The sequence below is a fragment of the Canis lupus genome, chromosome 9 (assembly GCF_048164855.1).
Source record: "Canis lupus baileyi chromosome 9, mCanLup2.hap1, whole genome shotgun sequence".
Taxonomy (NCBI): Eukaryota; Metazoa; Chordata; class Mammalia; order Carnivora; family Canidae; genus Canis; species Canis lupus.
Window position 1 is genome coordinate 24,783,178 of NC_132846.1, and position 27,218 is coordinate 24,810,395.

Sequence of the window (27,218 nt, forward strand, 5' to 3'; positions counted from 1 at the left end):
ATTTTTATACATTTATATATTCCTTTTAAAATTAAAAAGTAGTCTCATATAAATGCTATTTTACATAGGTTGGTATAAATATCTTGGATTTTTAAAAAATATGTTTTGTTCTAAAATTGTTTTAACATGATTGAGATTGTTTAGAAATGTAGGCAGTTCTCTTTATCAGGTTATTTTTGTAGGATTTGATTTAACATCACATGACTTATTTTGTAAATAAAAAATCAATGTTTATTAAAATAGTAAACTCACTTTTTAATGCTTTGTTTTCTAAAATTTCTATTTCATAAACATTTCAGTGTAGTTTAATGTATATCCTCCATGAATGCTCTTTATTTGCTGCAACTGAAAGGTTAAGATCAACTATCATTTATAATGTGGCTTACAAACTGTTCTCAGGCTTATTATTTTATTTTTTTTTAAGATTTTATATATTGATTCATGAGAGACACAGAAAGAGAGAGAAAGAGAGGCAGAGACACAGGCAGAGGGAAAAGCAGGTTCCATGCAGGGAGCACGATGTGGGACTCGATCTCTGGACTCCAGGATCACACCCTAGGCCGAAGGCAGGTGCTAAACCACTGAGCAACCCAGAAGATCCCCTTTTATTTATTTTTTTACAATACATTTGTGACATAGGTATTATGGCATTTTAAAGTGGTATACGCAAAAGCCTAACAAGATTGAGCTGTCCTCTATAGCAGAATGATTGCTTTTATAATAAATAACATGCTCTTCTTATTAAAGCATATTTCTTTTCTTATCTAGAAGAAAAACCCTTTTAATGTGTCACCGTATTGGGGAATAATAAATGATTTTCACCAAATTTAGAGAGTAAGCGTGGCATTGTCTGACTAAAAGTGTGGCTATAGTGTTGCATACAATATTCCTGTTGGGAGTCCTGATGATAGGTCCTCAGGGAGATGAGGCAACAGTCTGCCAAGCAAAGGCTGATTTGTGATGGAGTTGTTTTCCACTTGGGCTCTGGGGAGCCTGTGTAGCTATGCTTCAGGGTATTTAGTAGCAGGCATTTATTTATTTAAAGACAAGTAATGTTTCTCATTAGTTAACACTGGAGAGGCCAAATAGCAATATAAAAAGATTTTTCCCCCTTCTTATGACAAGATCTTCAAGTATCATTTCTGTATGTAAAAACCATTTTTCTTTATAGTGCAAAACATCTATATGTTTAATAAGTCCCTCGTGGTTATAGCATATGCTATGAAATTAATAGCTAAGAAGTGTTATGGGCTTTGAGCCATCCCTGAAAAACACCAAATGCAGGCAATTTCTCCTGGAGCATTGAATATTTTGGAAAATATAAAAGACAACAATTTTATCTTGTTCTATAAGCCTAACCATCACCAAAACATAAAAACAAAAATTATGAAATTACACTCATTATACTTCATGACAGCCCCCTTACAAGGGAGCAAAAGTTAGTTGATTACTCATTCAGCCAAGATTTCACTGGGGCCTACTTTCACTCCTGCGATATCAAATATTAATATGTGAGAATTGACTCTGTAAGTAAAGTAGCTTTCATTTTACATTCAAAATCAAATAACTTTGATAATAAATATGTAAAATTCCCATGTATTTTAAAAGGAAAAGACATAAAATATATGTACACAGTATATTATGTGACCAAAATGGAGCTTACTTAGAAATTATCAACAATAGGGATCCCTGGGTGGCACAGCGGTTTAGCGCCTGCCTTTGGCCCAGGGCGCGATCCTGGAGACCCGGGATCGAATCCCACATCAGGCTCCCGGTGCATGGAGCCTGCTTCTCCCTCTGCCTGTGTCTCTGCCTCTCTCTCTCTCTCTGTATGACTATCATAAATAAATAATAATAATAAAAATGTTAAAAAAAAAGAAATTATCAACAATAAATTATGCCAGAAAACATTAAATACAACACATCAAAACAAATCATGGGTCAAGAAATAAATCACAGGAAAATTATAAAATATTTTAAACTGGATGACAAGAATATACAACATATCAAAATACTATCAGTTGCTACTAAAGCAGTACTTAAAGGGGAATTTATAGCTTTAAAAAATTAAATTAAAAAGAAAGTCCTGAGGTTTCTTCCTCATTAAACTAGAAACAGAAAAGCAAAGTGAAATCAACGTAGAAGGAAGAAAATTATAAATGTAAGAGGAACAGTAAAGAAAATAGATTAACACAAAAAATAGCCTTACTTCTTTACAAAGATCAACAATATTGACAAATTCTAGCTAGACTGATCAAGAAACTTAGATGAAATGGACAAATTTTTTAAAAACTGCAAGATTCAAAACTGACATGAGAAGAAATAAAAATATAAGGCCATTGTCTATTAAATAAATGGAATTAATTATCAAAACCTTCTCTAGAAAGAAAATTTCAGTCCCAAATGGTTTTACTGATGAATTCTATCAAGCAGTAAAGGAGAGAACGCTAATTTTAAACAATTTGTCCAAAAGAATTTTTCCAAAAAAAAGAGGAGGGACTATTGTGCACCCTAATTTAAGAGACCTAACTCTAATAGCATACCTCTAATAACATAACTATTAACTCTAATAACAAATCCTGACAAAGATGTAACAGAAAAAGAAAATCATAAACTGGTATCACTTATGAGGATAGATATAAAAATTCCTAACAAATTCTAGCAAATCAAATGTAAAAAGAGATAAAATTGATATACTATAACCAGATAGAATTTATCTCAGAAATCCAAGATTGGCTTAGTATTTGAAAATCTATCCATGTTATTCACTATGGTAAGAGAATAAAGGAGAAAATCCAAATAATTACATGATGCAGAAAAAACATTTGACAAAACTCAACCTCCATTCATGATAAAGAACACTTAGCAAACTAGAAATAAAAGGAAATTTCCTTAAGCTCATGAAGGTTATCTATGAAATAAAGTACAGTTACAGTTAATGATGAGAGACAATGCTTTCCTCCTAAAATTGGAAAAAATAATCAAGAATGGCTTTTTTCACCACTTTTATCACTTTAATTTTGTACTAGAAGTCAAATGGCAGGAAAAATAAATAAATAAATAGATAGATAAACAGATAAAAAATAAATAATAAAGTAGAGATTGAAAAAAAGAAGTAAAACTGTCACTGTCTTATAATTATATGGTTGTTAACTAGATCCCAAGGAAACTACAGCAACCACTAGAGAATTGTGCAAGGTTTTGGGACACTAATGTACAAAAATCAATTTAATTTCATATTCCTGCAGCAAACACTCAAAAATGAAATAAAAAGAAAACAATTCCACTCAAAATATCTTTTATTTCTAAAATACTTAGAAATAAACCTAACAAAAGTCACCCAAGTTCATTACAGTGAAAAAACAAAACATAATTAAGAGACATGAAAGATCCAAATAAACTGAGAGATAAATCCTATTCATGGATTGTAAAACTCAGTGTTATAAAAATGCCAATTGTCTTCAAATCGATTAACGTAATCACAATGAAAATCCTAGTAGAGTTTTTAAACATATTGGCAAGCTGATTCCTAAATGTATATGGAAAAGCAAAGGACCTAGGATTACAAAATAAATTTTAAAAAGAACAAAGTTGGAGGACATATTCTAATTTTATGCCTTACTGAAAAGCTAGTATAAACAAGATAGCATTTTGATAGTGTATGAGAGTTATAGATGGATCAGTAGAACAGAATAGATAATACAGAAATAGGTTCACACATATATGTTCAACTGATTTTCAGCAAAAAGACCAATGCAATTCATTAGGAAAATGTACTCAATTTTACGAATGATTATTGAATGATGGGATAGTAATAATTTTAAATGTGCATAGTGACCCTGAACTCACAGGTATTATATAATAATCCAAAATAAGCAATTTATAGAAGAAACCAAGAAAAAAAACATGTGACCTTGGGGTAGACAAGTATTTCTTAGATAGAACCCCAAAAGCATGAACAATAAAAGATGGATAAATTGGGCCTCATCAAAATTAAAAATTGTGCACTTATTTTACCTATATGATATCTTAAAGTTGTGAAGAAAATTATAGGTTATAATCATTTCAAATAGGTGATTTTAATGCCACAATTTATAAATATCCCAATAGTAAATTGCCTCTTATGTTGATTTCAAATATTGGAATTTTCATTCATGGAAATACTTAATTACCAAAGCAGGTGCTCATGCAATAGCAACAGAGAAAGATGGCAAAATGTTGATTTCAGGGATGCCAGACAAGGGTATTTTCTGGTAGACAGAATCCATCCATCTCATTAGCATCATAGATCCAGCAGAAAGCCACAGAAAAAACTTTGATTTGAGACAAATTGTTATATCTTCTCCATCATAATGCATATTTAAACATTAGGTTTATTCTACTCTGTTGACATTAACTCCACAATTATTTTTGTTTAAATAAACCCATAAGCAGATTGGCCCATTCTACCATACAGATGCTTCTTTTATACTTTATTTACCACTTTCAGAGGGAGTAAAAATAAGGAAGGTATAAAATATTAGTGGAATTTGAACAACTAGTGAGCAAACACCATTTGTTAGTATAAATTAACAAATTATCCTTGGAAGTAATTATATCTTAGATATAATAATACTTCCTCTTGGGAAGATTCTATCCCATGCTTTGGTCATTATTTAAGCTTCATAGGTTAATTTGCAAATTAGGGCAGGCAAATATCAAATATAGTAGTTTTCTTGTATTTAATGAAGAGTGAAGATTCATTTGTAAAACAAACAAACAGCATGGCAAACATGAAGGTTGGCACCTAGTTCTCTACAAATCCCATAAACTGATTAATTATATTGTTTCCCAGATAAAAAGAGAGCACCCTTCAGTTTTCATCAAAATTCCATAGGTTTCAGATTTATGGGATTTACTTATTAAACACTTGAAGTTTTAAAAAACATGTTAAAAATCATGGGTTATTCATCTTGCAATGAAAAGGACTTTTACGATGACTTATTATCACTTAACATTCTTTATAGTTTCATATTGAGATATTAGGAAGTAAGACACTTCAGCATCCACAGGACAACCTTTGAAATATAAATATTTTCCCGAGGGGATGTTATGGTGCATTGATTAAAGATGGCCCACCAAATTAATTTTAATACTTCCAATTTTCTAGTATTTAAGATTTCTAATCCAAATTCAGTCTTTATGAATGTTAGAAGCACAAACTTCTAACAACTGCTGGAAGTCTGAATATATGTTAAGTGCCTTTGTTAAAGTTTGAAAATTAAGGTAAAAATTAATTCTAGCTAGAAATTTTAGTCATTGAGGATGAATTCAAGAAATCCCTGGTGCATTTTAATAACTGACAAAGGAAAGAGGATAAATACAATATTAATTTTATGAGTTTTTTTATGCTTGAGTAAACATAAAAATTTGTAATTATATTTACAGGGCTTGGCTGTGTTGAAAGATAAGGGATAATTACATTCATGCCTGATGGGAAAAAGACTGCACAAATTATACAGGTTTTGTATGTTAACAGAACTGTAATATTAGGAAATTCAATCAAATGTTAATTAATTACAAGAAAAAGTGCTATCTATGAATGTATTACAGCAAGAAAATCTATATATTTTAGGAATTGAAAGTATTTCATTTTTCTTTCTATTGTAATTTCTTATGTCATACTTAAACATGACACAATTAAGCTTTTACATTGGGCAGATAATTATAATTTAAGTAATACTTATGCAGCTTTACTGAATAGATAAAATATAAAACTGTGAGACTTAATTTTAGTCTTCACACAAGCTGTATCATCATTATTTACATTATAAATTAAGGGTTTGATTTTTATGTCTTGTAGTTTCTATATAGTTCCAAGAAAATTAGACTTTTCTAATATGTTTATTGCAATGTCTTTTTCTATGATTACATATACATACATAAAAGTTCAACATTTAAGATGGTCAACATAATAAAAAAATAAATGTTTTGAATGTTAATACTTTTTAAAGACTTTGGCCAACATATGATGATTTTAAATATATATATATATATATTACAGAAAATGATGAAAATACAATATTAAGAGGCACTCATTCAGTCTAGCAAATTTAAAATATGGATTTCTGGGGGCACTTGGTTGGCTCAGTGGTTGAATGTCTGACTTTGGCTCAGGTCATGATCCTGAGATCCTGGGATGGAGTCCCACATCTGGCTCCCCCCAGGAGCCTGCCTCTCTCTCTGCCTATGTCTCTGCCTCTCTCTCTGTGCCTCTTATGAATAAATAAATAAAATATTTTTTTAAATATGGATTTCTGCTCTCTATTCTTTTATTAGTGCATGTGTGTTATATAATAGGACACATGGGGCTACTTTATCATATTTGCAGTGTCACTGCCTGCTATGATTTATCTTGTGGGTCAAACAGGGAAAATCTTCTAAGTATGTGTGATATTATGTTTACCACTAACAAGTGTTGTACAAAACAGCATAATTCATTCAACAAATATATAGAGTGCCCCAACATATATGCAAAGAACTTTTATAGATGTAGAGAGGCAAAGGAAACAGTCACCTTGAGCAGCTTTGCCTTGGAATGCTGAATATAAAACAAAATCAGGATGAGGTCATTTTAAAGAACAGGAAAAATCTTGTGCAATTTGAACGCTTGGCTGACTTTATTTATTTAACTGGATCCACATATTTTGCATTTGCTTTAAAAATTCAAATGTTCATTTGTTTCTATTCTGATTAAGTTGAATAGAGGCACTTCATGGGTAGGTATTTTAATTTGTTCATTTTAAAAAAATAATATCTTCCTGTAAATGAGCAAAGCAGTAGATTTAGTAGAGATGTAGCATTTGGATTTTCCATTTTCTGGTTCATAACATATGTTTTATATCATTTTAATATTTCTATATATAACTTAGGAATTTACATATAGTTAAATGTAATCAAGATTATAATAATACTGAATTAGGGAATTAATTCCTAATATATATGTAGTTCTATTGACTAATAGTAGTTGTATCTAAAGACATCTGTGTGTTTTGTTTTACCTATTGATTGTGTTTAACAAAAACTGGTAGCTGATGATCATACTCTAATTAAAGCAACAATTTACACAAAGCTAGTGACTCATTGGCTTGTTTTAAACACTGAAATATGAATTATCATTTTTGCAAAAATTTGAAACTGAGTCATTTTTTAAATAAATGAATATTAGTGAGGCTTCTTATGCCATAAACATACAATTCTTTGAAATTGACCTTTACAGGCTTCCATGCCTAATAGAACTGAAGTACTAAAACCAGTATATTTCACTGCCTTTTGGTTCTATGGTTTCTAGGTCTCCCAGCTGTACCAACAACCAGCCTAGGGTGTGACTTAGCTGGTAAATTCTTTCTCAGCCAGTCTTCTTAAGTAACTAAAAATTCCCAAGTACAAGCAGGCTATGTAAGTTCCTATTACTTATACTACAACACACTCCATTGCTTGTGTATATTTGCTATATTCCTTAAAACATATGCATAACTTCTGAGTTGTGACAAAGAAAAGATATACGCTATTTCATCCTTTTATACTTACCTCTTGATATTTTAAAACACTTTATCAAGTGACTAGAAAGTTCACAACTACAGCTAAGAGAGGTTCAGAGGAAAAAGTAGAGAGTAATTTACAGATTTTCCTGAAATTCAGTTATCCCTCACTTCACTTTAAATTAATCATAAGTTTGTGATTAAGTGATTGTTAGACTTTTAGGAATCCCTGAAGCTCGAGATGTGAACATTTGGCATCTTTGTTGGACTCTTGCCTTCCAGTTTGTTTTGGATCATGACTCAATCTTCTCTACAATGCAACCTGCAAAATGACTATTTCTGTATTGATTTAGTTTGTACAGATGACTATTTTAACTTACGATAAATCAGGCTGATTTCCTTTCTGCAATAGTAATTTAGGGAGTTGGTTGTTAATTGTAATTATAACACAGTGCATTTTTACAAAATTCTGAAGACACTCAGCAACCGTCAATGGTTCATATCATGTTTGAAGCAGCAAATCCAGGGGCTTAGAGGACCTTTAGTTCAGATATAGGTATGTGGTATTTCACAGCAATTTTAGACTAGGTACTAGAGTTGATTGTACCAAGTCAGGAATTTTTTGTTAAGATTCTGAAAGTTTATGAATATTCACTCAGCTAAAAGTTGTTTAAAACTGATCACTTTTATCCTATTATGCTAGTGGGTGGAGAGATGGGTGAAATAAGTAAAGGGGGCTAGGAGTACACTTGTTTTTGATGAGCACTGAATAGTATATGGAATTGTTGAATCACTATATTATACCCCTGAAATGAATATAACACTGTACGTTAACTACACTAGAATTTTTTTAAAATACAAATAAAACCATAAATTTCCCTCAAGAGAATAGCACAAAGAAACAAAGTTTATATAGTATGGAATTTTAATTGTTTTCTAGAAATGCTAATATCTATTGAGACTAGCAATAAAAGCTACGTACTATACACATATCTGTAATCTAGTTCAACACAGATTTTTTTTGCTTTTATATGTGAGACATTTGACTTTTTGTTATAAGAAGATTCAAATATGAATAAAACATGATTCTTGCTCTCCAAAAAAAAAAAACCCAAACCTTTGTATCTTATGTTTATGTAAAATGTAGGCAACAAGTCATAAGGAAGTGTATCATCCCAAAACTCCATCACCTAGAAATAAATATTAACATTTAATGAGTGTAATTCTAGACTTTTTTCTCTGCACATACATTTCTTTGCATAAGTAGGCAAAATAATTTGACTAAATACAATAATTGTTTTACCAAAGTATAAAAGTTTTACTTCATGGCATTTAAAAGAAGAAAAAATAACTGAAATTAAGCTTATAAATTGCTCTATAGATAATGTTTTTCTTGCAATAAGACTGATTCATTTCTAAAATATCTCTCTAACAGTAAAAATATATGAGACATATTAGCAGATATAGGTAATTCATTTTGCTTTCTTTAAGTACATTTTTTCAGTTTGGGGCAATATCTATTGTCTTCTGTTATGAAATGAAAGGAATTGAGTATACATTTACCTCCGCTTTATTTGTGTCTTGACATTCCAATTGTTTTCCATTATATTTTTATTCTTTTAACTTTGGCAGGCTTTATAATATTTGCAATCACAATTCATGCAGTTTTTTATTTGTTTCAAAAATTTAAAATAAAGTATTTAACATATATTATTATATTTCCATTTGCTGTTTTTTCCATTCCCATGTTTTTTGGTCAGTATCTATGCATAGGTCTTATTTAAGTTCCTTTTGGTTATTAGTCATCTTTGAATAATAGTAGATCTATTTGAGATAAGGTTAAAATAATATAGAAAGGAAAAGGTGGGAGATTTTGTTAAATGGAAGCATGAGTAGTTCTAATTTAAGTTCATCTGGAACATCCTTTAACCAAATACTATGATTTTTGTATTGAGGGCTCATCACATTTCAGTTTGAGGTAACTGTCTACTCCTTAATTCCTACACCCTCTGAATTATGATCTGGTGGTCAGAGATTTTCTTTTAACTGTTATCCTATTTTATCTTGGCATTTCTCTATTATACTTACAACTTTAATTTTTCATTTGAACATGTTAATAATCTTGAAACAGCATGAAAAAGAACATAATGGGAAGATGATAAATTAGAAATATTATAAAGCTTAGTGAGATAAACATTGCACCAATTTTTAAGGATGTTTTAAAAGATCAGAGCCACCAAATCGTATAAGCACATATTTAGAAGTAAGATATATAAATTAGTTTAAATAGTTCAAATATTTTCTGCTATTGAAATTGCCAAACAATTTGATCTGGATTCAATTTAAGTTACAACAGGAGCCCATCTATTATTATTTTGTTTCAGTATTATGACAACATTATACTCCTGGGATATAATTTTTCACATATCCTTGTATAAGGAACAAAGGCCCTGCCTTCTTTCAGGTAATGCAATTTTCCCTGGGCTTCTTGAAAGGATTATATTTTGTTAACATTTTTCAAAGTTTGTTATTGTTCATTAGGATTATTTGAATGAATGAAGCCTTATGCCTGGTGTGAACAGTATATATAAATCTAGTATAATATCTACTGCTAGTGGGAGACCAGGTGGCTTAGAGGTTGAGAGCCTACCTTTGGCTCAGGTCATGATCCCAGCGTCCTGGGATCAAGTCCCACATCGGGCTCCCCATGGGGAGCCTGCTTCTCCCTCTGCCTACATCTCTGCCTCTCTCTGTGCATCTCTCGTGAATAAATAAGTAAAACCTTTAAAAAAATATGTCTACTGCTAGTGACACTGATTTATTTTAAAGACATAAGAATATTTATAGAACCAAATGACTATAAAATCTCTATAGCTAAATGAATATGTATGTCTCCATCCGCTTTGTCTTGCAATGGCAATTGAAATTTTCCTGCCCAATAAACAAGAGCATTAAACTAAATAATAAGCTGTTAATTTTATTTATCTGCAGATAAAGTCTCTCTAGGGGCTATATGTTCATTTATTTTTTAAGGATGCTACCTATGAACTGCATAAATATGTATAAACTTTTTTGTTCAACTTCTTTGAAAAAATCTAAAATACATATATATATATGCAAATAATTTAAGATGATGTTTGTTGCTTATTAAAACAAAGTCCTGAGGGATCCCTGGGTGGCTCAGCGATTTAGCTCCTGCCTTTGGCCCGGGGTGTGATCCTGGAGACGAGTCTCACGTCGGACTCCCTGCATGGAGCCTGCTTCCCCGTCTTCCTGTGTCTCTGCCTCTCTCTTTCCCTCTCTGTCTCTCATGAATAAATAAATAAAATCTTAAAAAAAAAAAATCAAAGTCCTGAACAATAAAAAAGAGGCGATTATTAATTTTTATTTCTATTCTTATTCATATTTTTGTATCAAAAGGGGATGAATTAGGAATTTTCATGTTACGATGACTTTTGTTTCCCTATGGAACCTTATAACTATGGGATTATAAAAATAAATATTTGAGAAAAGAAATACCCTATAATCCTTTTCAAATAAGCATTGTATATATTACATATGATATATATATTTCTTAATATTATGCTGCTGATTCAATTTAATTTTATTTAATATTAATTATTATATTTATTTTAAATTATCCTCTTATGGAAAGAGCATAATTTATTTAACAATTTTTCCATTATTCAGAATCATCAAGACAACTCATGTCTTAGATGATAGTTTCCAAAGATCTATCTTCTATATTTATTATTACTGTATATAATTTCAGATGTGGGTATATATCAAGATGAATAAAGAATATTAGTGAAAACAATATTTAATCATCTTTGAAAGTTTGGAAAACATAGAAGAACATAAGAAAATAAAAATTGTACATAATCCTATCATCAGTGAGAACCAATGTTAATACAGGAAAATTTTCTTCCTTTCTTTCTTTCCTAACAGATAGATAAGTGGATAATCAGACTACATTATATATCTATATAAAATATTAAATTTGTAATTCCCATTGAATATAATTTACCCTGTATATACTACATAAATACATATTTCTTACATAAACTTATTTATAGGCTCATTTGTATGCTTATTTTTTTACTTAATGTTACAGTACTGAATTTGATGTTTTGACAAAAGGTTGTGTCACTTAGAGAAATTGACTACATGACTTCTGTCTTTTATTCTATTCACAGAATTCCATGTTTGGACAAACTTTGAAAGAATCAATCTTCTTTCTTCAGGCAGACAGGATATTATTATGCCCATCTTACAGATAAGATCTTGAGATCCAGATACATAAATGAGTGATTCAAATAAATAAGTGGTGGTGGAGTGTGGAAGTGGGGATGAAGGATCTAGTTACCTGTGTTCTGCTGACTTATGTTTTCTTAACATAAATCTGTATAATCTCTTCTCACCAGTCTTTTATATTTCTCTCTGAATTTTATAACCTATTATAATTTGAAGAGATGGAATATGAAAGACTTCCTCTTTGTACTTATAGTTTGAAATCGAAACACCTATACAATCAAGCAGAAAATGACTAATTTAGGCCTGACAATGTAGAACTCCTAAATAACTATACACAACTGAATTCTTGATTGTTTAACATTTTCCCATTCAGTTCTTTATGATATACCAGATATAACAAGAGCATTCCTTTGTTCTAAAATTACTCATTGATGCTTTGTCAGTTTTCAATATATGGACCAGAGGAGTTCTGAGGTTTAATTATAAACAGATATATACATCCCATTTTAAAACCTAAAAGACATAAGTTGCAATCTGTAAGTTTACATCTTTTAGAAAAAGCACATTTATAATTTGGGAGAAGTAGTACTATGCTAAATAAGTCAAAATAGAAAGAAATCCAGTTGCCCTTTGGATGTCAGAAAGTCAATAGTAAAGAAGAAGCAGAAGTGTACTTCTGAAGTCTCCCACTTCTTGTGATCTTTGGAAGAAGTAGTGATATTGCATAAACCATTCCAGAAAGTGCTAAGCAATTATATTTCCCCCTTTATAATCCATGTTTAAGTAAATCATATTAAGCAGATACACAAAAAATGTCATAAGAGCTGTACTAAAAAAAAAAAACCAAAATTATAAACATATAATTCTCAATATACCGATTGAACAATTTAGTTTGCTGAGAAGTAGTTTATTTGTTTACTATGTGATGATAGGAGTAATTTATTTACATGGTGTTTGTTGTCATCATTTATGTTTGATGGGAACGTCTGGAATTGTAGATATATAACTTCAACTGGCTCTACTTTAAGACCAATAGGTAAAGACAAGTAAAAGCCAGACCATTCCACAGGAAAAATATAAAGGAGCATCGATACTAAAGAGCACAGCCTTAATACAGTTGGGGAGACAATAACAGAATGATAGAGGTGGATAGTGGAGCAGAAATGCATAAGTATGACATTGCTATGGAAAAAAAGCATCTGCCTTCAGCTCAAGTCATGATTCTGAGGTCTGAGGTCCTAGGATGGAATAAGTGGGGAGCCTGCTTTTCTCTCTCCCTCTGCCCCTCCCCCCATCCCATGTGTACTCTTTCTCTCAAATAAGTAAAATCTAAACAAAATCAGAAAAAGTTTTATATGTATATAGATAAAAATTTTATAGGTGTATAAATATAAAAAGTTAAAATATAAGCATTAATACAAAACTGAAATTTAGCAAGCTTTCAGAGATTATGATTAAAAAAATCTGCTGATATACTTTCCTATAAGCAACAATTGCAAAATGCCATTGAAAAAAAAGGCTCAAAAAGAAAAAAAGAAAAAAAAGGCTCAAAAAACATTAAATATCTAAGAATGAATCTAACAAAATTATGCAAAATTTCTAAACAGAAAGATTACAAAGCAATACTCAAAGTAGTTTAACAAGATCTAAATAGCTATGGATTAGAAGACTATATTGTAAAAATTATAATTCTACCCAAATTGATCTATAGATTTCATGCAATAGCAGTCAAAGTACGTTTGTGTCTGTCTGTGAACTGACAAGCTGATCTTAAAATGTATATGGAAATAGAAAAGCACAGGAGTGGCCAAGAGAAATCTGGAAGAAAAAATATTTGAGGACACATACTATCTGATATCCTGGCTTATTATAAAGCATCAATAATTCAGAAAGAGTGCTATTAACACAAAAATAGAGAAATAGACCAAAACAATCGATTTTTCTATTTTTATATGTATGATAAAAATTGACGAGCATTAATTTACAATTCAATTTAGTCTTTAAAAATGTGAACTCCAATGTAACCTCCAACCAAGTGAAGATATACATCAATAGTCTAACCCCAGAAAGTTCCCTAGTTCCCATCTATGATCCCTTCTATGCTGTTCTCCTTTCAATCACTGGTAGATTTACCTGCTTTAGAACTTCATAAAATACATTCATTATTTTTACTCTTCAGTGTCTCACTTCTTATACTTCAAAGATTATTAATTTGATGTAAATACAATTTGTGAATTTTGACAAAAAGTATTCATCCCCTACTAGTATATACAAGGTTGTCATCAGTCAAAAAGATACGTGTATCCGTTTCTCAGCATTTCTGACATTCATCCATAGTATTGTATTAGTAGTTTCTTTGACTTTTTGTTGCTGAGTATGTGTTTATTATATGAATATACCATTCACCTGGTGATGGATATTTAGGTTGCTTCTACTTTTTGATATTTTATGTAAAACTGTTAATGATTTCTTACATGAGTCACTTTGTGGATGTGTGTTTTTGTTTATCTCAAGTAAATACTCCAAGATAGAGTTATTGGAATGATAAAGTGGGTGCATCTTTATATGGAACTAGAAAACAGTTTTCCAAAGTGATTATATTATTTTCCACTTCCATCAGCAAGACATGAGAGTTCACTACTTTTATCTTCTCAATTTGGCTATTTCCAACCCTTTTAAAATCTCTTCAATCAGAGTGACATTTAATTTTGGTTTTCATTTGCATTTCCTGATGCTTTATGATGTTGGACACATGTTTATATTCTTATTGACCATTTATAGAACTTTTGTAAGCTGTTTCAACTCGTCCATTTTTTATTGGATTTTTCCCTTTTATTATTAATCCAGGACAACAATTGTTTATATATTCTGGATATACATTATTTGCCAGATAAATATATTACCAATATTTGTAAGACATTCAGGCTTGCCTTTCTATTTGTACCTTTTGATAAGGGCACTAGTATCATTATGAGGGTGCCACCCTCATGACTTCATCTAACCCTATTTACCTCCCAAAGGTCTCATTTTTAAATACCATCACACTGGGGATTAGGGCTTTAGGATATGAATTTTATAGGGACAACAATTTAGTTCATAGCAATAGGTAAGTTAAAAGGACATGAAAATGTCAAGACTTTACCTGGAGCATGGCCCTTCAATTTTTAAACATGACTACAGTTCCATGCAATCTTCGTAAAGGTCTTTGCACTATGTTCTTCAGTGGGGTATTGGAATGGAGGACTCTTAAGGACTAGAGTGAATGTTTTTCAGGAGCTTCTTAAGGGCAATCACCTTATGAGGGTTGCACATATTGTTTTAGATAGGTGTGCATAGGCTAAAAAAGACAAAGGCTCAAAATCAAGTAAAACTAGATTCTTACTAAATAAAATATGATAACCACGTCTAAAGAGACAATATCAATTAAAGAGCAGATTTTTCATTTGTGGCTTAAAAAAACATCAAAATGTTGGCAATGCCTATCAAGTCATTATCTAAGGGAAAAGAATCATATTCAAGGGATTTTCAGTATCCCAGTCCCATTGGCAAGATCATTCCAGTCTCAGCTGGATGTCATAATTACCTGCACTAATATCTCTTCTTATTCTGATCTCTTGCCTGACAAGAATCCGTCTAAGTAGAAATTGGCTCTTGCCTACATCTGACTGGGTGGTTATGCCACCACCCCGCTGACCCCAAGAGAGGCACATTTCTTATCATAAATCAATTAAACAGCAGCATGACTTTATGTATTAGTCATTTCACCTTTTAGCAACCTTTCTGAGAGATGAAACCCTTTTTGGTTTGCTAATAAAGTCAAGTATCTAACTTTGGGGGGTGGGCAAGAAACCATGGTAAGTATGAAGAGTACTAATCTGTGAAATGATATAGAAATCACCAACTCTTCCTGATTACATTCAGAGACTGCCCCTGATTATGTGTAGCTTTTACCTACTTCCCATTTTAAATTGGTATTTAGTACAATCTGATTTGTTTATGATAGCTGGTAGTAACAGTCTTATATTAATCTTAAATTATTGGTAGAATAAGATAAAATCTCATTTCTCTATTTACTAATGGCTGAAAACTAAAAATAGAAGCTATAAGGAATGGATCATACTAATTGTTTCAAAACTCAACCAGAACCAGCAGAAGTTAGATTACTTTATTGTGTATGTGTGTGTAAAACATCATTTCTATACAATTTTATTTCTTTAGAATACTTTAATTTTAAGAGCTTCTAAGTCATTCATTAATCTTTCTATATTTCATAACCATTTTTGAAGATTATTTCCACTCAAAAGATATTGTAAGTCACCCTGCAAATTTTAAGTATAATTTATGAGGGACTTAAGGGGGAGTATAGCCTAAACATAGATTCCTGAACTGCCTCTCTGTTTAGAGATGATCAACTCCGAAGTGTCTTTTCAGAGTCTTTGAGGCAATGGGTTTTGCCAGGAGGTCAGCCAAGAGGTGTCTTGACTGCCTCACGTAAGTTCTTCTTATCACTCAGCCAAGTCCATGCAAGCAGATACCTCTTTGCCTATGGGAAACAGGCTAACAGGTTGACCCATTCTGCTGCAATGAAACCTATTATCTCTTTGTTTTGTTTGGTATAATACATATCAACTAGCTCCTATATTTCAGATGGGCAATAGGGAAGAACCATTTCAATTTCCAGTTTTTGAAAGGCTCAGGTGTGTACTTTGCATTTAATAAAAAGTAAGGTTGTCTTTCCAAAATGTACATTCAATCTAAACTGTGTCTTGAACTTGTATTATATACTTTGCCATTTCCTTGTCCTTTTTAGTACAAAGGGCCTGGTAATAGTCATTCCTATGCCCACCAATATTGAACACAGTGACAGATAGTAGTTGGATTGGACTCACAGAAGTTTGAATTCAATAATCAAGAGCAGTTCCTTTGTTTAAGTGACAATTGTAAAGATGATGAGGATTGTCCTCCCATTATTGCAATCTTCACTGTCAGAAAATAAGAACTGGGCTCTGGTATTCTGAAACCCTTTTTATAAGTGTTCTCCCGTATAATTCTAGGGATTTATTACATATTTACTGACCAAGTACTAAATGTAAGAGTTCAAGTGACATGTGAGTCAACTGGAATTCAGACATACATCATAAGTTTATTCTTTTTTTTTTTCATAAGTTTATTCTTAATTTAAACATGTGTAGGTAACATTCTGTCCATTTCTCCCTCTTAGTACTTACAGATATGTGTATGGTATCTCCTGCTTTTCATTTTATAAGATAATAAAATTATAATTATCATTTTAACTACTTTGCACAATATAGTATTTCTGAGCTATTTAGAGTATCATTTGGGGGAAAATTAAAATTGGATGCAATGCATTTAAATTTGCATTTATCCTTGACATTAAAAAAGGTTAAGGTGTAACTGTCCTACCTTTGAAGTATTTTAATTCTTTCTGTTCTCAGAAATGCAGTAGAGAATTGTTGTTATTTTCCTTGAAAAAAGTTCAACTTAATTAACAAACGTGAATTCAAAGTAAATATTAAGTCCTTATTAATCTCTCTATTCTTTGCTCTGAAATATGATAAATCTCTCCAAATGGAATTCTATACCCTCTCCCAACTGCCTTTAAAAATTCTACCTATGCTTCAAAACTACTCCCCTTCTGGAATAGCTTTCTAACTCTCCTTATTTAAAGTCTATTTATCTGTCCACCTATTTACTTACTTATCTACCACACTAAAAAGAAATGATCTCTTAGGCAGAAGTACAAAACAGAAGAAATGTGTATCCACAGAAGCCAAGACAAAAAAAGTGTTTCAAGAGAAAGATAGTCAATTGTGTCTAATGCTGCTGGGATTTGGAGTAGAAGGTCATTCTTGAATGACTGTTATTTGACAAAATGGAAGTTATTAGTGACCTTGAAAAGAGCAATTTCAGAGTGAGTTGAAAAAACAATGATTAGGAGATAGATCAGTGAGAATAGACAATTCCTTGGGTCTGTTGGAGCAAATTGAGTTGGGGGAAATTTTGTTTTTTGTTTTTTTTTTCTGTTTCCTTGTTTGCTTGTTTTAATAAAGGAGGGGCTGAAATGAGCTCCTGTTTTCGGTATTACTCAGTATTCAAAGATTATATAAAGCCCTGTACTTCAAAATTTAAAAGAAGTTTTTCCTACATTAACTACTTTAAATATTTATTTGTATCTCTCTAGAGAGACTTCAGGATTTCAAATAAGTTTGTGTCCACTTCACTTAACTGAAGACAGCTTTACCACACCACTTCAATAGTCAAAGAGGAGGTTTGTTTATAAACGGTCTCCTATGTTTGGTGCAGGATAATCCTTGTGGTTTATGTCTGTTAACAAGGTGGTAGAGTGTAGAGATGGGGTAGATGATGATTCTAAAGTCTCTAAAATAACAAAACCACAGTGCAGGTATATGATACCATTAGACGGACTGAAGTCTGAGTACATTTTTAAGTTGAGTAATTCATGACCTTTTTCTGGCCTGCGTGTCTTGACTTATCCAGCCTGTGAACTATGATTTGCCTGGAAACTTAGCTTGGTGTAAATTGCTCTTTCCCCCCTCTCGGATGAAGAAAATAATCATAACCAGAAAAAAAAAAATATATGTAGGAGCCTTGTATGCATCATTCTTTGCAAAAAGCACACTGGATTGGACCTTGAAGGAATTGGTTGTGCTTCTACTCTGCTACTAGTTACCTCTGTCATCTTCATCAGATACATTCCTTTAATCTCAAGGTCTCACATAAAATGATGGGGTTAACCTTCATTCAGTGACTTCCACTTTGACATCATTTGTAGTTTTGAATATTACATGTGCCAATCCACATACTCTGTCAATGACTCTATTTGACTAAATCTCAAAAGAATTTGAGACCCTTGCAAAAGTGAGGCAGGAGGCCAGGTGAGAATGCAACATTTGGGACAAACACATTATATACAAGACTGATGTAAATAGTTATTTGAATGTTTTAGTCTCATTTAATTTTATAAATACTAAAATTATTAGAAATTGATATTAATGTTATAATTACAGTAAGTGGCTTCATGATGTCATGAATAATTGCATCTGCAGCATGTTTTTAGTTTAAAATTGAATAACCTGCAAAAGCTTTGCCTAAAGAGAACTATATTGTTAGTTTCTCTATTGTAGTCCTACTTGTCATTAATATTGCTAGGAATTCTACTTTCCTGAGGTTTACCTCATATTCTGTGTATAAGTGTGCATTTAATTGGTGTTTTATTTTTTAGGTAGCATAACTTTACTTTGAACCCAGCTTTGATTTGATGCTCACTCTATAAGAAACATGGCTTTACTGTACAAATCATTGTCTTTGTCAGCTTTATTCACATCACACCCAACTGTGATTCAGAATTATGTCTGAGAATATACTCATGCTGTGCTTATACTACTTTGTGATCAAAATTTCTTGACTACATACTTCAGGCTTCTAATCAATAACTACCAAATTTATAATTAAATAGAACTTTGATACTAATTCTCTGTTCTTCCTAAATTTTCATAGTCCTATAACAGTAAGTTTTGTTTTGGTTGTACATAGTTAAGTAATGTGGATTCCAAGGAAATAGGCTCTGTTGGGTTGATTTATGGGTAACGGACAAGGACTTTTGTAACTGTACATTCAGTTTTAATGTATACACTCCTCATTATGGGTTAAATTTAACTGGTATTCTCATTTTAGAACAAATTGTTTACAAATGTAACCATAATGAGCTAAGTAACTATGATTTTCATTGGAGAAGGGAGAGAAGAACTATGAGTTTCTAGCATTGTATATTTCACCTTATTTAATTTTTCTTTAGAAGTAACATTTCTCTTTTTGGAGAATTTTAATTTAAAAATTAAAAATTAGCTACCTGTCCACTATCCAAATATAATAATGATCTACATTTTTGCTTAATTTTCTTTCAGGCTTTTTTTTTTTTCAATAACCAACATAAAATAACATTATCAGTTATTGCTTATTATGTGCTAGACATATGACTTGTTTCCAAAACCTACTTTTTTTTAAAGATTCTATTTATTTATTTATGAGAGACACAGAGAGAGGCAGAGACACAGGCAGAGGAAGAAACAGGCTTCCTGCAGGATGCCCAATGGGGGACTCCATCCCGGAGCTTCGGGATCTTGCCCTAAGCTGAAGGCAGAGGCTCAACTGCTGAGCCACCCAGGCATCCCCCAAAACCTACTTTTTAACTATGGCACTATTTCAAGTCCTATATTTACAGTTATATATTTATAATCTTATCCATGTTAAGCACATCCATATTATTTTCTTTAAAGGTATATTTTACATATTTATATTATAATACATATATTTGTAAGCATATCAGAGTTGTTTTTTTCTTAAGATTTATCAAGTAATTTCAACTTTTTTTTTAAGGATTTTATTTATTCATGAGAGATACACAGATAGAAGCAGAGACATAGGCAGAGGGAGAAGCAGTCTCCCTGTGAGGAGCCTGATATAGGACTTGATCCCAGGACCCCAAGATCACTACCTGAGCCAAAGGTAGATGCTCAAACACTGAGCCACCCAGGTACCCCCAAGTAATTTCAACTTTTAAACAAATGTTTTAAAGGACAACTAATATTCTGTTAGGCATCTATAGCTCTTCTGAGTTTTTCTGTTATAAACAGAAAGAGTATTCTCAAAATTTGGCTTTAATTTTCTTAGGATAGTTTTCCTCAAATAAATTTCTGGGTCAAAAGATATGAACATCTTTAAGGCTTCTAAATGCAGGTGGAAAAATTCTCCTCCCAAAGGATGAACATTTTGCTCTGCAACAGACAATGTATGAATCTCTTTAAGTTGTACTATAATCAGTACAATATACAATATATTGACTAAAGTCCATTATTATAATTATTTTTAAAATCTGTAGTAATAGCAAGAACATGTTTTCTTGCATTAATTTACCTATCTTTGATTACTAGTATGGCCAACTTTTTTTTCATATATAAACCATCTATTGTCCTTAATATAAAAATTAGAGTTCATATTCTTTGTCTATTATTCTTTTCAGGGTTTTAATGTCTTCTTTATTGATTTAATAAGGTCTTTATATGCGAAAGCCATTTGCTGAACTGTCCTTTCAATTTGCTTTAAAAGAACTGGCTATTAGACTGGGCTGTTGCTTTTAATGAATGGATGCTATTCTAAGATGATGTACAAACATCACGAGAAAATTCAATCTCAGAGATAAAAAATTATGCATCTTCTTAATGGTTAGTATATTATTAGCCATTGGGCATGGAGATAAGGGTGGTTTTGTTACTCTTATTTCTTTAAGAATCTAAAAGTTGAACTTACAGACTAGCATTAGTTATATTAGAATACTTTGGTGCTTCTAATTACATTTTTAGTTTGATCATGTATTCCATTAACTTCAACTTTTAAGTAGTCACTAATCAGTACCTGTTGTGATAATGTACATGTATCTGAAAGCCCTCTCAAATCCTGTTTTTGAAAGAATAAAGAGTACCAAAAAACCCTTCAATTAAATAAACTAAACACACTAATAAGTGTTTTCAATAGCTATTGCTGAAGGGTTTTTTTTTTATTTTAATTTTCAAAGTCTTATAGACTATGTAATCAAATTAATCAAGTTTTCTGCCATGATACCTCCATTCTTTTTTAAGCTTAGAGAGTACATTAAAAGTAAATGTACTAAATGCTTAGTGTGCATAGATAAAGATGAGGAAATGGGAACTGAGACTGAGATTGTCCCATTCTATACTGCCTTTCTATTTGTAACAACATATTATGAGTATTTTAGGCTCTACTCTATGTGAATGAATAGGGCCTTATGACATTGTAATTTGGCAGTTATGAAACTTTCACCACAAGTAATGGAAAACTCAACCATTATTAGTCTAAACAAATACATTTTTTTCTCTATCTAAAATAAATGTAAAGGTAGATGTTGGACATAATTGTAGGATGTCTTGCCTTTCCCTTATGCTGCAAGATGGTTGCCACTTTCCTAAGTATGAAACCTCTACTCCAGGAAGGAATAAACTGAGAGATATAGTAGCACCAGTGGACCACCACTCAAGTCTCAATGGATGAAATTCTGTTGCATAATTACCTTGAGCTAAAATGGTGATGCCAATGAGTGTTGAGCATTGTTTAATATTTGTAGGTAAGCCACTTTCTAAATGATAATTATTTCTTGTCAATCAGATTATAAACTTATTTGAAGTTGGTTCTATTCCATTTTTTTCTTTCAAGAATATCAAGCAAAATACATAGCACTAATATTTTAAAATTATCTACTTAAATTTCAGGATCAAAATAAGTACATTATTGTTTCTTATTAAGTATTCATTTGTATGGGAAGGCATAACCTTTTAATGAAATTTAATGTGGCAGCCTTAACAATCTGCATTATAGTCACAAAAGTATTTCCCTAAACAGATGGAATAGATGAGAATGTAGGTGTGCCCAGGTCCCAAACCAAGCTAAATGTTTTTAAAACTGTGTTGTTAAATTACATCACTGGTTCTATTAGTTGCTATTACTGAGTAACAAATTATACAATTTAGTAGCTTAAAACAACAGAAATTTATTATCTCATAGTTTTGGAGGGCCCAGAGTCTGGGTATGGAATAGATGGCACCTTTGCTCAGGATCTCACCAGGCTGAAACCAAGGTGTTGGTTGGCGGTTATGATATCATCTGAGGTACAAAGAGCCCTTCCAAACTTATTGGTTGTTGGCAGAGTTTGCTTTCTTACGGTTATGAGACTAAGGTCCCAGTTTTCTTGCTTATTGTTAGCCAAAAACCACTCCACTCCACTTTTTAGAGGCCGTCATGCCACATGGCCATCTCACATTATGTTTGCTTCTTTAAGGCTGGAAGGAGCACATCTCTACTGCATTGAATTGCTCTAAATCTGGAATCCCTCCACTGCTTCTTATCTCTTTAAAGGACTCACCTGAATAAATCAGGCTCACTCAAGACAATCTCCCTTTTGATTACTTAAAGTCAAGCCATTAAGGGCTTTAATGACTTCTGCAGAATCTCTTAATCTTTGCCATATAGCATAATCTAATCACAGGCGTGGCATGCTGTTTAATGGTAGAGTGAGTGTTCAGTCTCAACTGCACCAAAGGGGAGTGGGTTTTATGCACGGGTACACTAAAAAGCTGTAATTATAATCATGGGGATCTTCTTAGAATTCAGTTTGAACTGCACTGTTCAAACTTTAGTGTTATTTTCAAGAATTAGTCAGGGAGCATAGAATTATAAAAAGTAAAAAATGCAAACCAAAAAAACCCAAAAAACAAAAAAATGCAAAAAACCCCAGCAAGCCTATCGGAGGATCTAGAGAAGGCTCTCAGGTAATTGAAGGGTTTATTTGGACATGGAATTTTTTTAATATAAGTATAGTAAGATCAACTATTAAAACCAGGCTGGGGGCGGGGGAGGAGGTGGGCCGCAAAAAAAAAAAAAAACAAAAACAAAAACAGGCGGAGTCCATTGAGTGTGTGTGTTTCTTTTTTTTTTTGTTTGTGGTTTTTTTTTTTTTTTTTTCTTTTTTTTTTTTTTTTTTCATTGAGTGTGTTCTTAACCACTGTATACCACCCTGGACTCCATGACATATAAAACTTAGTATGGTTCCTGTAACAGAGAAATTTCTCAGTAAATGTTACATCGGATTGTCTATTTACTGATGGATTAAAATGTGTTTTCTTTTTTGGCACCACTGCATGGTTTTGAAGGTTGGATGAGTAGCATTTTGTTAATGGAATGGTTAAGTATAAGCTGTGCTGTGTCATTGTAAATGGGCTTTGCAGAGAAATACAGAATGGTTCTTGTCCTTCAAAGAGTGTCAAGAGAAGTTGAACTGATTGCAAATTGACTGGGATTGAAACAATTTTATGTGAAAAAAATGACTTTATTCAGATAATTCTTATGAATCATTTCTTTGTATCATTTTTAGGGCATTGCACTGGATAGCAATCACATTTATTCTCAGGAATCTCCTCTGCACTTTTGACCTTTCATTATCTGACATTCATTTCATCGGTTAAAATGAGCTAGAAGCACAAAATTTGGGATATCATTTGGGAAAAAATATCTAGTGATTTGATGATATCTATGGTTTTCAAAAGCATCTATACAGAAAGAAAAAGAAACAGCTTATTATTTATAGTAGAGAAAGTTATAACTTTGTAGTATATTGTAATTCTACCCCAACTAACTCAGAGAAATTAGACAAATCTGACCTTTTGAGAAAATTGGAGAAAAAACATTATCTCTGAACCTCATTATATTACTAATGTCGTCATAATACCATGTGAAATATATTAAAGGATAATTTCTAAATTTAATTAAATACATGGGATATATTGTTAAAAATTTTATTCTGAATTTTATGTTGATTTTTAGATACATTAGATTTTTGTTGTTTTTAAAAGTGATAAAAATTATGTTTCCATTCTTTAATGTGATGAGGTAAAAGAACTATATTTGTACCATATCACTCACTATATGTATTTTAAAATTGATGGATTAAGTCAAAGCACAGGGTTAGAGAAAAATGGAAGTTTGTTCAATTCAACTTTCTCTAGTCAGATTTTTACCTCATTAGTTCTTTTATACATCCATTGAAAGTCCTATAAAAGGGAGGGCAAAGTAGTTCAGATTAAGTATAGAATAAGTAAAGTATCCTATATTTGAAGATTACTTCTTCCTTGCCATAACTTCTTAACTTCTATTTTACTTAAATTATGAAACCAAACTAAAATTGTTTTTTAGACATTTATTTGAACATTCCATAAAAATCATTTGCTTTCTGCAACTAAATTTACATTTTATATTTTTAATTATATTTCAAACTTTAATGATTATACCATTCCAAATTGAAAAAACAATTACTTGTTGATTTATATATTTAATTCCAAGACTGTACATAAAATAAATACCTCTTATTTATTTTAAGATAGTTATAGAAAGAACTTCTCTTGCTGTCACTGATATTTCAGTTAGAAATATGAAATTCAGGAGAAGTTCAATTTCGGATTTGTTTTTCCTCTTAATTTCTTCATTATTTTGAATTATGGAACAACTGAGATGCATATGGAGAGCACAGAAGTAAGAATATTCTTAAACTTCTTAAACAAATTAAAACTTTCAAAGTTCCTTACTTTGACCTTCCTGCAGTATACTTACTTCTTTCATCAACTGTGATTTCTTCTGACAATTTAATGTTCTTTGCCAAACCCTTTGTAAACCCATGGTGATATTTATCAGATGACTTGAGTTAGAAACCTTTTATTCTATTCCTACTACAGCCTCTGACTCTTTGAATGACCTTGAAAAATTAATATTCCTCCTACTATCTGTAATGGTAAAACACACACACAAAACTTTCAAAGGGATATTCTGAAGCTTGATTATAATTATAATTCATAATAAAGTCCACTGAGATATTTCAAGAAAAGGTATTGTACACAAAATATTATTATAAAATTCTCTAGAGTCTTCATTTGTAGGTTATTATTTACAGACTTCAACAGAATTATATTTCAGTTGTGCCTAGAGGGCCTCGGATGTGTTTCTGTCAACTAAAACTTTTATTCTCCATAAAAATTTTTTACTAAGCCATTGCTTCCTTGAAAAACAAATGGACCAATTCAAAATTGTTAAGTAACATACATGAATTTTAAATTTAATTTAAAGTATTAAGATATCTGAGATTGCAGAAATTATCTAATTCAAACCACCATACTTGTACACTTTGATAGGGTATTTAAAAAGAGTCACTCAAAGTCATTCAGCTGTATTTTTTCCTATTTCTGAATATGCAGTTTGGATTACAGAGTATAGTATCTAAACACCTGGGTTCTAGAGTGTCTGTAGCCAGATCTTTGCTTAATAACATGTAAGCTTTGTGATTTTGAACAACTATTTAAGTCCATATTTCAACATCCTCACTTATTTAATGGAGATACTAATAGAATGGAATGTTACATAGATGAGATAATACATATTAAAGTTTGGCACAAAATAAGTACTTGATAAATGTTAGCCTTTCCAATGGGGCTGGTCATAGTTTTATTCCTACATGTCAGTGGTCTTTTTTGATTAAAATTAGAGTGAGCTTCAGAGGGGTGAGTATTTTCATTCAGATTTTCTCTATGATATGGTTTATTGCCTGTCATAATTTTTACTCTGTTCATGTTTAAACTTCTCTTCAGCCCTTTCACGAAGGTGGCGCCGAAGGCGAAGAAGGAAGCCCCTGCCCCTCCCAAAGCCGAAGCCAAAGCAAAGGCTTTGAAAGCTAAGAAAGCGGTGCTGAGAGGCGTGCACAGTCACAAAAAAAGAGAAGATTCTGACGTCACCTACATTCCGACGACCCAAGACCCTGCGTCTCCAGAGGCAGCCCAAATATCCTCGAAAGAGCGCCCCCAGGAAACAAGCTTGATCACTATGCCATCATCAAGTTCCCCTTAACTACTGAGTCAGCCATGAAGAAAATAGAAGACAACAGCACACTTGTGTTCATGTGGATGTCAAGGCCAATAAGCACCAGATCAAACAGGCTGTGAAGAAGCTCTATGACATTGATGTGGCCAAGGTCAACACCTTGAGCAGGCCTGATGGAGAGAAGAAAGCATATGTTCGACTGGCTCCTGACTATGATGCTTTGGATATTGCCAACAAAATTGGGATCATGTAAACTGAGTCCAGCCGGCTATAAATCTAAACATAAATTTTTTCACCATGAAATAAATAAATAAATAAATAAATAAATAAACAAACTTCTCTTCATTCTACGATCTCAACTTTCATATTCACGAATATAAATTATACTACTAAATCTGAAATTGCATCTAGTCATTTGTTAATAATAACAAGTATAAAATAATTAGTATTTATTGACCATGTATTATGTGCAAGGAATATTTCCAAGTACTTTACATTAATTATTTTGTTTCATTCTCAAAATACCAATGTTAGGTATTATTATCATTATTCCCATTTATAAATGAGAAACCTAAGGCTAATTGAGATTGGCCATGACCACTTAAGGTCTTATGGTACGGAGCAGAGTTTTATCTTGTATTATCTAACAATAAAGCCCATACTCAGAACCTTTACATTCTACCTTCTTATATTTCAATTGAAAGTCTATCACTTCAAAACTCACAATTTTCTTTCCAAACTGATCTCTTCCTAACATGTATATTTCTAGTATTACTGTAATTACTCCGACTAGAATTCATGATTATCTCCTATAACTTCTTTCTCTCTCATTTGGCACCAATTGCTTCTATTTTCCCTTTTAGTAGTTTTCTAGCTTAAAAATGTGTTCTCATGATTTACTCATTAATCTCTTTCTCCATGTTATTGTCACTGCCACTACCTTGGATGAAGCCTTTCTTAATACATGGCTAG

General features: G+C 31.8%; 1 long non-coding RNA gene across 2 annotated transcripts in view; it reads left to right on the top strand.

The window, feature by feature from the left end:
• LOC140639901 (uncharacterized) overlaps positions 1 to 26,581 on the top strand; it is a 232,511-nt gene extending 205,930 nt beyond the window's left edge. Inside the window, exon 4 of one of the 2 annotated variants that reach the window (XR_012036552.1) lies at positions 26,018 to 26,581. This is a non-coding gene — a long non-coding RNA (uncharacterized lncRNA). Of the gene's footprint in view, positions 1 to 11,716; positions 11,851 to 26,017 lie in introns of those variants that run through there. The other variant, XR_012036551.1, reaches the window with a different exon arrangement.
• The last annotated feature ends 637 nt before the right edge of the window (positions 26,582 to 27,218 follow it).